The sequence below is a fragment of the Arachis ipaensis genome, chromosome B4 (assembly GCF_059453495.1).
Source record: "Arachis ipaensis isolate K30076 ecotype BB chromosome B4, ASM5945349v1, whole genome shotgun sequence".
NCBI classification, from domain to species: Eukaryota; Viridiplantae; Streptophyta; class Magnoliopsida; order Fabales; family Fabaceae; genus Arachis; species Arachis ipaensis.
The window spans coordinates 72,327,449-72,339,203 of record NC_142439.1 but is presented as its reverse complement, the minus strand read 5'-3'; the positions used below and the strand labels follow the sequence as shown (position 1 = coordinate 72,339,203).

Sequence of the window (11,755 nt, the reverse complement as noted above, 5' to 3'; positions counted from 1 at the left end):
TTTCGAAAATCCTTCTCCCTCATCTCCTTCTATTTATTTATTCATCTACTAACATCTCATCTCACATCTCAACCCTCCTCACAGTTGTGTTTCTTCCATTACATTACATTCTTTGTCTCCCCCTCTTCTTCTACTCACACAGGGATCCCTATACTGTGGTATAAAGGATCTCTATTATTATTATTATTATTATTCTGTGCCCTCTTCTTTGTCATATGAGCAGGAGCAAGGATAAGAACATTCTTGTGGAAGCAGATCCAGAACCTGAAAGGACTCTAAAAAGGAAACTAAGAGAAGCTAAAATACAACAATCCAGAGATAACCTTTCAGAAATTTTCGAACAGGAAGAGGAGATGGCAGCCGAAAATAATAATAATGTAAGGAAGATGCTTGGTGAGTTTACTGCACCTAATTCCAATTTACATGGAAGAAGCATCTCCATTCCTGCCATTGGAGCAAACAACTTTGAGCTGAAACCTCAATTAGTTTCTCTGATGCAGCAGAACTGCAAGTTTCATGGACTTCTATCTGAAGATCCTTTTCAGTTCTTAACTGAGTTCTTGCAGATATGTGATACTGTTAAGACTAATGGAGTAGATCCTGAAGTCTACAGGCTCATGCTTTTCCCTTTTGCTGTAAGAGACAGAGCTAGATTATGGTTGGATTCTCAACCCAAAGACAGCCTGAACTCTTGGGATAAGCTGGTCACGGCTTTCTTAGCCAAGTGCTTTCCTCCTCAAAAGCTAAGCAAGCTTAGAGCTGATGTTCAAACCTTTAGACAGAAAGAAGGTGAATCCCTCTATGAAGCTTGGGAAAGATACAAACAGTTGACCAAAAAGTGTCCTTCTGACATGCTTTCAGAATGGACCATCATGGATATATTTTATGATGGTTTATCTGAGCTATCAAAGATGTCACTGGACACTTCTGCAGGTGGATCCATTCACCTAAAGAAAACGCCTGCAGAAGCTCAAGAACTCATTGACATGGTTGCTAATAACCAGTTCATGTACACTTCTGAAAGGAATCCTGTGAGCAATGGGACGCCTATGAAGAAGGGAGTTCTTGAAGTTGATACTCTGAATGCCATATTGGCTCAGAATAAAATATTGACTCAGCAAGTCAATATGATCTCTCAAAGTCTGCATGGAATGCAAGCTGCATCCAACAGTACTCAAGAGGCATCTTCTGAAGAAGAAGCTTATGATCCTGAAAACCCTACAATAGCAGAGGTAAATTACTTAGGTAAACCTTATGGAAACACCTATAACTCATCATGGAGAAATCATCCAAATTTCTCATGGAAGGATCAAAAGCCTCAACAAGGCTTTAATAATGGTGGAAGAAACAGGTTTAACAATAATAAACCTTTTCCATCATCCACTCAGCAACAGACAGAGAACTCTGAACAAAATACTTCTAATTTGGCAAACTTAGTCTCTGATCTGTCTAAGGCCACTGTAAGTTTCATGAATGAAACAAGATCTTCCATTAGAAATCTAGAAGCACAAGTGGGCCAGCTAAGTAAAAGGATCACTGAAATCCCTCCTAGTACTCTCCCAAGTAATACAGAAGAGAATCCAAAAGGAGAGTGCAAGGCCATTGACATAAGCACCATGGCCGAACCTGTGAGGAGAGGAGAGGACGTGAATCCCAAGGAGGAAGACCTCCTAGGACGTCCAGTGATCAATAAGGAGCTTCCCTCTGAGGAACTAAAGGACTCTGAGGCTCATCTAGAGACCATAGAGATTCCATTGAACCTCCTTATGCCCTTCATGAGCTCTGATGAGTATTCCTCTTCTGAAGAGAATGAGGATGTTACTGAAGAGCAAACTGCCAAGTTTCTTGGTGCAAGCATGAAGCTGAATGCCAAATTATTTGGCATTGATACTTGGGAAGTTGAACCTCCCTTGTTCATTAATGAACTAAGTGATCTGGATCAACTGACATTGCCTCAGAAGAGACAGGATCCTGGAAAGTTCATAATACCCTGTACCATAGGCACCATGATCTTTAAGGCTCTATGTGACCTTGGTTCAGGAATAAACCTCATGCCCCTCTCTGTAATAGAGAAACTGGGAATCTATGGGGTGTAAGCTGCTAAAATCTCATTAGAGATGACAGACAGTTCAAGAAAACAGGCTTATGGACAAGTAGAGGACGTGTTAGTAAAGGTTGAAGGCCTTTACATCCCTGCTGATTTCATAGTCCTGGATACTGGAAAGGAAGAGGATGAATCCATCATCCTAGGAAGACCTTTCCTGGCCACAGCAAGAGCTGTGATTGATGTTGACAGATGTGAAATAGTCCTTCAATGGAATGAGGACTCCCTTGTGTTTAAAACTCAAGGATCTCCCTCTGCAACCATGGAGAGGAAGCATGAAAAGCTTCTCTCAAAGCAGAGTCAACCTAAGCCCCCACAGTCAAACTCTAAGTTTGGTGTTGGGAGGCCACAACCAAGCTCTAAGTTTGGTGTTGAACTCCCATATCCAAACTCTAAGTTTGGTGTTGGAGAGTTTCAACAATGCTCTGAACATCTGTAAGGCTCCATGAGAGCCCACTGTCAAGCTATTGACATTAAAGAAGCGCTTGTTGGGAGGCAACCCAATGTTTATTTATCTAATTTTTATTTTCATTGTTTTTCATGTCTTTATAGGTTCATGATCATGTGGAGTCACAAAATAAATAGAAAAATTGAAAACAGAATCAAAAACAGCAGAAGAAAAATCACACCCTGGAGGAGCATCTGTCTGGCGTTCAGCGCCAGAACAGAGCATGGTTCTGGCGCTGAACGCCCAAAATGGGCAGCTTCTGGGCGCTGAACGCCAGAACAGGCATGGTTCTGGCGTTCAACGCCAGAAATGGCACACAAATGGGCGTTGAACGCCCAAAATGGCCACCAACCTGGCGCTGAACGCCCAGAGTTGTATTTAAAGGCATTTGTACATGCCTAATGGGTGCAGGGATGTAAATCCTTGAACACCTCAGGATCTGTGGACCCCACAGGATCCCCACCTACCTTCACTTACTTCTTCTCACCACTTTCTTTCACACAACCCCATAAACACTCTTCCCCAAAAAAACCTTCACCAATCACGTCAAATTCTCTTCCCCATCACCTCTTCACCACTCACATCCATCCACTCTTCCCCATAAACCTACCTCATAAACTCCACCTACCTTCAAAAATTCAAAACCAATTTCCCACCCAAACCCACCCATATGGCCGAAACACTCCCCACTCTCCCTCTCCTCCATTTCTTCTTCTTCTTCTTCTATTCTTTCTTTTATTGCTCGAGGGCGAGCAAAATTCTAAGTTTGGTGTGGTAAAAGCATAAGCTTTTTGTTTTTTCATTACCATTGATGGCACCTAAGACCGGAGAATCCTCTAGAAAGGGGAAAGGGAAGACAAAAGCTTCCACATCCAAGTCATGGGAGATGGAAAGATTCATCTCCAAAGCCCATCAAGACCACTTCTATGATGTTGTGGCCAAGAAGAAGGTGATCCCTGAGGTCCCTTTCAAACTCAAAAGAAATGAGTATCCGGAGATCCGACATGAAATTCAAAGAAGAGGTTGGGAAGTTCTAACAAATCCCATCCAACAAGTCGGCATCCTAATGGTTCAAGAGTTCTATGCTAATACATGGATCACCAAGAACCATGATCAAAGTAAGAACCCGGATCCAAAGAACTATGTTACAGTGGTTCGGGGGAAATACTTAGATTTTAGTCTGGAGAATGTGAGGTTGGTGTTTAACTTGCCCATGATGCAAGGAGATGAACGCCCCTACACAAGAAGGGTCAACTTTAATCAAAGGTTGAACCAAGTCCTTATGGACATATGCGTGGAAGGAGCTCAATGGAAGATTGACTCCAAAGGCAAGCCGGTTCAACTAAGGAGAGTGGACCTCAAGCATGTAGCTAGAGGATGGTTGGAGCTCATTCAATGCTCAATCATTCCCACTAGCAACCGGTCTGAAGTTACTATAGACCGGGCCATCATGATCCATAGCATCATGATTGGAGAAGAGGTGGAAGTTCATGAGATTATACCTCAAGAACTCTACAAGGTGGCTGACAAGTCCTCCACTATGGCAAGGTTAGCCTTTCCTCACCTCATCTGCCACCTATGCAATTCAGCTGGGATTGACATAGAGGGAGATATCCTCATTAAAGAGGACAAGCCCATCACTAAGAAGAAGATGGAGCAAGCAAGAGAGCCCATTCATGGAGCTCAAGAGGCACAAGAAGCTCATTACCATGAGATCCCGGAGATGCCTCAAATGCACTTTCCTCCACAAAATTATTGGGAGCAAATCAACACCTCCCTAGGAGAATTGAGTTCCAATATGGGACAACTAAGGGTGGAACATCAAGAGCACTCCATCATGCTCCATGAAATAAGAGAAGATCAAAAAGCAATGAGGGAGGAGCAACAAAGACAAGGAAGAGACATAGAAGAGCTCAAGGACATCATTGGATCCTCAAGAAGGAAACGCCACCATCACTAAGGTGGATTCATTCCTTATTCTTATTTCTTCTGTTTTTCGTTTCTATGTTATGTGCTTATCTGTGTTTATGTCTTCATTACATGATCATTAGTAATTAGTAACTATGTCTTAAAAGTTATGAATGTCCTATGAATCCATCACCTCTCTTAAATGAAAAATGTTTTAATTCAAAAGAACAAGAAGTACATGAGTTTCGAATTTATCCTTGAACTTAGTTTAATTATATTGATGTGGTGACAATGCTTCTTGTTTTCTGAATGTATGCTTGAACAGTGCATATGTCTTTTGAAGTTGCTGTTTAAGAATGTTAAATATGTTGGCTCTTGAAAGAATGATGACTAGGAGACATGTTATTTGATAATCTGAAAAATCATAAAAATGATTCTTGAAGTAAGAAAAAGCAGCAAAGAACAAAGCTTGCAAAAAAAAAATAAATAAATAAATAGGCAAAAAAAAATATAGAAAGAAAAAAAAAAGAAAAAGCAAGCAGAAAAAGCCAAAGCTCTTAAAACTAAGAGGCAAGAGCAAAAAGCCAATAACCCTTAAAACCAAAAGGCAAGGGCAAATAAAAAGGATCCCAAGGCTTTGAGCATCAGTGGATAGGAGGGCCTAAAGGAATAAAATCCTGGTCTAAGCGGCTAAACCAAGCTGTCCCTAACCATGTGCTTGTGGCGTGTAGGTGTCAAGTGAAAACTTGAGACTGAGCGGTTAAAGTCAAGGTCCAAAGCAAAAAAAGAGTGTGCTTAAGAACCCTGGACGCCTCTAATTGGGGACTTTAGCAAAGCTGAGTCACAATCTGAAAAGGTTCACCTAATTATGTGTCTGTGGCATTTATGTATCCGGTGGTAATACTAGAAAACAAAGTGCTTAGGGCCACGGCCAAGACTCATAAAGAAGCTGTGTTCAAGAATCATCATACTGAACTAGGAGAATCAATAACGCTATCTGAACTCTGAGTTCCTATAGATGCCAATCATTCTGAACCTCAATGGATAAAGTGAGAGGCCAAAACTATTCAAGAGGCAAAAAGCTATAAGTCCCGCTCATATGATTGCAGCTATGTTTCATTGATAGTTTGGAATTTATAGTATATTCTCTTCTTTTTATCCTATTTGATTTTCAGTTGCTTGGGGACAAGCAACAATTTAAGTTTGGTGTTGTGATGAGCGAATAATTTATACGCTTTTTGACATTGTTTTTAGTATGTTTTTGGTAGGATCTAGTTACTTTTAGGGATGTTTTCATTAGTTTTTATGTTAAATTCACATTTCTGGACTTTACTATGAGTTTGTGTGTTTTTCTGTGATTTCAGGTTTTTTCTGGCTGAAATTGAGGGACTTGAGCAGAAATCAAATTCAGAGGTTGAAGAAGGACTGCTGATGCTGTTGGATTCTGACCTCCCTTCACTCAAAGGGGATTTTCTGGAGCTACAGAACTCGAAATGGCGCGCTTCCAATTGAGTTGGAAAGTAGACATCCAGAGCTTTCCAGAAATATATAATAGTATATACTTTGGCCAAGAATAGATGATGTAAAATGGCGTTCAACGCCAGCTTTCTGCCTAAATCTGGCGTCCAGCGCCAGAAAAGGAGCCAAAACCAGAATTGAACGCCCAAACTGGCACAAAAACTGGCGTTCAACTCCAAGAAGGACCTCTACACGTGCAACACTCAAGCTCAGCCCAAGCACACACCAAGTGGGCCCCGGAAGTGGATTTATGCATCAATTACTTACTTCTGTAAACCCTAGTGACTAGTTTATTATAAATAGGACCTTTTACTATTGTATTAGACATCTTTGGATTATCTTTTGATCTATTGATCACGTTTTGGGGGCTGGCCATCTCGGCCATGCCTGGACCTTTCACTTATGTAATTTTAACGGTAGAGTTTCTACACTCCATAGATTAAGGTGTGGAGCTCTGCTGTTCCTCAAAGATTAATGCAAAGTACTACTGTTTTCTATTCAATTCATCTTGTTTCGCTTCTAAGATATTCATTCATACTTCACTCTGAATGTGATGAACGTGACAATCATCATCATTCCCTATGAACGCGTGCCTGACAATCACTTCCGTTCTACCTTCGACTGAATGAGTATCTCTTAGATCTCTTAATCAGAATCTTTGTGGCGTAAGCTAGAATGATGGCGGCATTCAAGAGAATCCGGAAAGTCTAAACCTTGTCTGTGGTATTCCGAGTAGGAGTCAATGATTGAATGACTGTGACGAGCTTTAAACTTGTGATTGCTGGGCGTAGTGACAGACGCAAAAGGAGGGTGAATCCTATTCCAGCATGATCGAGAACCGACAGATGATTAGCCGTGCTGTGACAGAGCATGTGAGCATATTTTTCACTAAGAGGAGGGGATGTAGCCACTGACAACGGTGATGCCCTTGCATAAAGCCAGCCATGGAAAGGAGTAAGACTGATTGGATGAAGATAGCAGGAAAGCAGAGGTTCAGAGGAACGAAAGCATCTCTATTCGCTTATCTGAAATTCTCACCAATGAATTACATAAGTATTTCTATCCCTATTCTATTAATTATTATTCGAAAACACCATTATCAATTTATATCAATTTATATCAATTTATATCTCCGTGGGATTCGACCCTTACTCACGTAAGGTATTACTTGGACGACCCAGTGCACTTGCTGGTTAGTTACACGGAGTTGTGAACCATGGTCTTGGCATCATGTTTTTGGCGCCATTTCCAGGGAAAGAAAGAGCAATGAATTTTACATAATTAAAGTGTAATCACGATTCCGCGTACCATTGCTACACGTATGGTGACGCGTACGTGCACTGTACGCGAACGCGTCGTTGCTGCCATATGATCCACTTAAAGCAATACGTGGCCAGCGAATTCTAAAGCCTTGTGGGCCCAATCCAACTCATTTCTGATGCAATTTAAGCAAAGGATTGAAGGGGAATCAAGACAAGTTTTACATACTTTCACACATTAGTTTAGTTTAGTTTAATTTTTGGAGGGAAAGTTAGTTTCAGAGAGAGAAGCTCTCACTTCTCTCTAGGATTAGGATTAGGTTTATATCTAGATCTACTTCTTCTTCTTCTCTCTTAATTTTCCTATTTCATCCTTAATTATTCTCTTGTAATTGTAGCATTCTACTTCTCTTGTAATTCCTTTGCATTGTTAGTTGTAGCTTATGAACTTTCTTTTGTAGATCTGCATTTCTTCTTCAATGCAATTGGTAAGTTCTTTCTTGTTTCATAATTGTTTTGCCTTTCTATTGTTAATCTCTTGCTTTTTTAGTTGTAGATTCCTTTAATTCTCGCAATTCTCTACTTTTATGTTGATGCACTTTTGTTCTTTCTTTTTCCTTTTAATGCAATTTATGTTTTCATGTTCCTTTTATTGTTCAATTGAATTGTTGTTGTTCAATTCCTTGCATTTGAATAGTGTAGATTTACTCTCCTTGCAACTTTACTATGCTTTCCTTTTATGACTTCCAAGTGTTTGATAAAATGCTTGGAAGGATTTTAGAATGGATTTTGTTTGTCTTGGCTTGGGAAGGTAACTTAGGAACTCTTGAGTTACTAATGTCAAAGTGATTGACGATTGGGAGCCATTAACTCTAGATCTCACCAATTGAATTGGTGGAGAACTAGGACTTATGGACTTGGATTGACATAGCTCATTTGACTTTCCTTTATTAGTTAGAGGATGACTTAATGGGGTTGATCCTTGCCAATTCTCATGTTGTGGTTAGTGATTACTGATTAGGATAGAGATCCTTGACCACCAAACCTTGCCAAGACCTTTTTAGTTGTTAGTTTATTTTCATTGCCATTTACATTTTATGTCTAATACCTTAAAAACCCCAAAATACAACTCATAACCAATAACAAGACACTTTGTTGCAATTCCTAGGGAGAACGACCCGAGGTTCAATACTTCGGTTTATAGATTTTAGGGATTTGTTACTTGTGACAAACAAATTTTTGTATGAAATGATTAGTGTTGGTTTAGAAACTATATTGCAATGAGCTTTCATTTGTGAATTCTAAACCACACGAAAGTCCGTTCATCACGTTGATGCCAGGGCATTTTGGCCAGTTTCACTGACCTTTTCTTTATGGTTTAAGGGTAGTTTCATGCACTTTCTTAGGAAATAAGCAAGTTTTGGGTAGAATTTCACTTACATCTTGATTCAAGCTAACATTGTGATTTTTATATGAATTCATGAGAATTATGCATGAATTGAATGACAAATTGGATGATGCATGTCTCATAACTTGGACTAGAACTTTGATGCACATTATTGCTTGATTTCAGGACAAAGGAAGCAAGGAAGAACCACGTTAGCAGCCACGTTAGTCTAACTAACGTGTCCTCTAACGTGGAAGGGGAGCTAGCTTGCAACGTTAATGAGAAAAGTAATCGCCAATAACATCCTCGACGCCATCATAGCCCACGTTAATTGCCACGTTAACTACATTAACGTGGTAGTTAACATGGAAGAAGAAAATGAAGCCAATGTTAGTGACACTCACCTTTGTCACTAACGTTGGACCAAGCTCATATTGGCCACGTTAAGAGCCACGTTAACTCAGTTAATGTGGACTCTAACGTGGGAAAAAAAAGAATGACCAACGTTAGTGACACTCACCTTTATCACTAACGTTGAGCTAAGCCACTTTGAGCCACGTTAGTTGCCACGTTAACTCAGTTAACGTGGACTCTAACGTGGAGGGAGCAAAGAATCGCCAACGTTAGTAACACTCACCTTTGTCACTAACGTTGGGATGAGCCACTATGAGCCACGTTAACTCCCAAGTTAACTACATTAACATGGAAGCTAACGTGAGTAAAAGGGATAATGAGCCAACGTTAGTGACACTCACCTTTGTCACTAACGTTGGAGATGGCTAGCAATACCACGTTAGAAGTCACGTTAACCTAGTTAACGTGAACTCTAACGTGGGAAGTAGGGGCATTTTGGAACGTTAGTGACAAAGATAAGTGTCACTAACATTCTCGAAGATGTGGCAAGCCTACGTTAAAGGTCACGTTAGCCACACTAACGTGAACTCTAACATAGGGAGAAAGGAGGATTCTCAACGTTATTGGAAAAAGTAAGTCCTAATAACGTGTGCAAAGGACCAAGAGGCAACGTTAGTGGTCACGTTGGTGCCACTAACGTTGAAGTTAACGTGGACCATTCTTGGGTTAGAAACGTTAGTGAAAAAGGTGATTGTCACTGACGTTCTCAACCCACACTTTCACTTAATGTTAACGCCACTAACGTCCTAAGCTAGAATCCCTGCCTACTTCACACTTTCTCTCTGCAAGTAAAGCTAAGCCCACTGAAGAAGATAACTGCTTCAACTCAAGATCCAAAGGCCCATATCCAAGACTTGAAGAGCCAACTAGAAGATCAGAAGAGTAGTATAAATAGGGAGAGCTTTGAACTAGAAAAGTAGCTTTTGGCATTATTAGAATTACTTTTCTGTATTTTACTTTCTCTGCAACTTCTAGTTTAACTTTCAGAATGTACTCTCCATCTATGCTTTTCATTCCCAGAGCTATGAACAACTAAACCCGTTTTATTGGGTTAGGGAGCTCTGTTGTAATTTGATGGATCAATAATAGTTTTCATTATTCTTCTTCTTTCTTTTCTCTTGATTTTACTAGAAAGCTTTCAATCTTCATCCAATTGAGTAGTTATCTTGGAAAAGAAGCTACTCATAATTGGATCTCTTCTGAACCTTGGAAAAAGGGATGAAGAGATCATGCTAGAAATGCTTTCTCATGTTGGACCAAATTGGGGTTTGGGCGGATATGGTGACATATAATTCTCCCAATACTTTGATTTGGAAATACATGTGGTATAATCAGTGACCACACTTCATCTCTTCTCATGAGCAATTAGACCAAGGAATTGGCTATTGATATGATTTGAGAGATTGAATTACCAAGGAATTGGAATTCAATCACTTAAGATTGCCAAGGAGATCAATGAATGCATTGATTGAGGAAGAGATGAAAATGAACTTGATCCGGAGAATGCAACATCTCCTAAGCCCAATGAATTCTCCATTTCTGATCTTACCCATTCTCTTTACTTTCTACTATTTACTTTCATGTTAAACTCCCCTTCCCCCTTTAAGATTCTGCAATTTACCTTCCGTCATTTATTTTCTGCAATTTACTTTCCCACCATTTAATTTCCTGCAATTCTCAACCCAATTTCTGCTTAGCTCAACTAGAACATTCTTCCAATTAAAGTTGCTTGACCAATCAATCCCTGTGGGATTCGACCTCACTCTATTATGAGTTATTACTTGACGACAATTCGGTATACTTGCCGAAGGGAAATTTGTTGAGAGACAAGTTTCCATACATCAAGTTTATGGCGCCGTTGCCGGGGATTGATTTTGTATCAACAATGATTAAATTGGTGGATAACTAGATTGAGCATTTGTTTTTATTTTGTTTGATTTAAGTTCATTTGAGTAATTTACTTTCTGTTTAGTTATTTTCTTCCCTTTCCCCTACCCATTTTTCTTAGTTGTTTACAATTCAGTCACCAACCCACTAACTGTTTGATATATTGCATCACTCACACTAACAGCATTTCTGTAGAAATTACTATCTGCATCTATCTTTCTTAATTTTGCCTTGTTGGTTGTATGACAGGTAGAAGAAGCAGGGCTTCAACTTCCTTTGATTCTGAACTTGAGAGGACCTTCCTTAGATTAAAGAGGGAAGCAAGAGGAAAGAGAGTAGTTGGTGCTGAGGAAGAGGAGGAGTACTTTGAACCAGATATGGATGAGAATATGGAGAACCATCATGAAGAAGAGGCTCACAACCATGGCCGAGAAGGTCCAGCACATCAGGCTGGGCAAGAGAGAAGAGTTCTGGGTTCTTACATCAATCCAAACCCAGGAAACTATGGAAGTAGCATCCAACGGCCAACTATACATGCCAACAACTTTGAACTAAAGCCACAGATCATCACCCTTGTTCAGAACAATTGTTCATTCGGAGGAAGTGTCCAAGAAGACCCCAATCAACATCTAACCACCTTCCTGAGGATATGCGATACTGTGAAGTCTAATGGTGTTCATCCTAACACTTATAGATTACTTCTGTTCCCTTTCTCACTCAAGGACAAAGCATCTAAATGGCTGGAATCCTTTCCAAAGGAGAGTTTAGCAACCTGGGAAGATGTGGTGAACAAATTCTTGGCAAGATTCTATCCTGCTCAACGGATCAAC

General features: G+C 40.1%; 1 non-coding gene across 1 annotated transcript; it reads right to left on the bottom strand.

Annotated features, from left to right (window-relative positions):
- Window positions 1-749: 749 nt before the first annotated feature.
- On the bottom strand, window positions 750-857 carry LOC148567894 (small nucleolar RNA R71). Its single transcript, XR_015881502.1, has one exon. It is a non-coding gene; the product is annotated as a small nucleolar RNA R71 (small nucleolar RNA).
- Window positions 858-11,755: the final 10,898 nt, after the last annotated feature.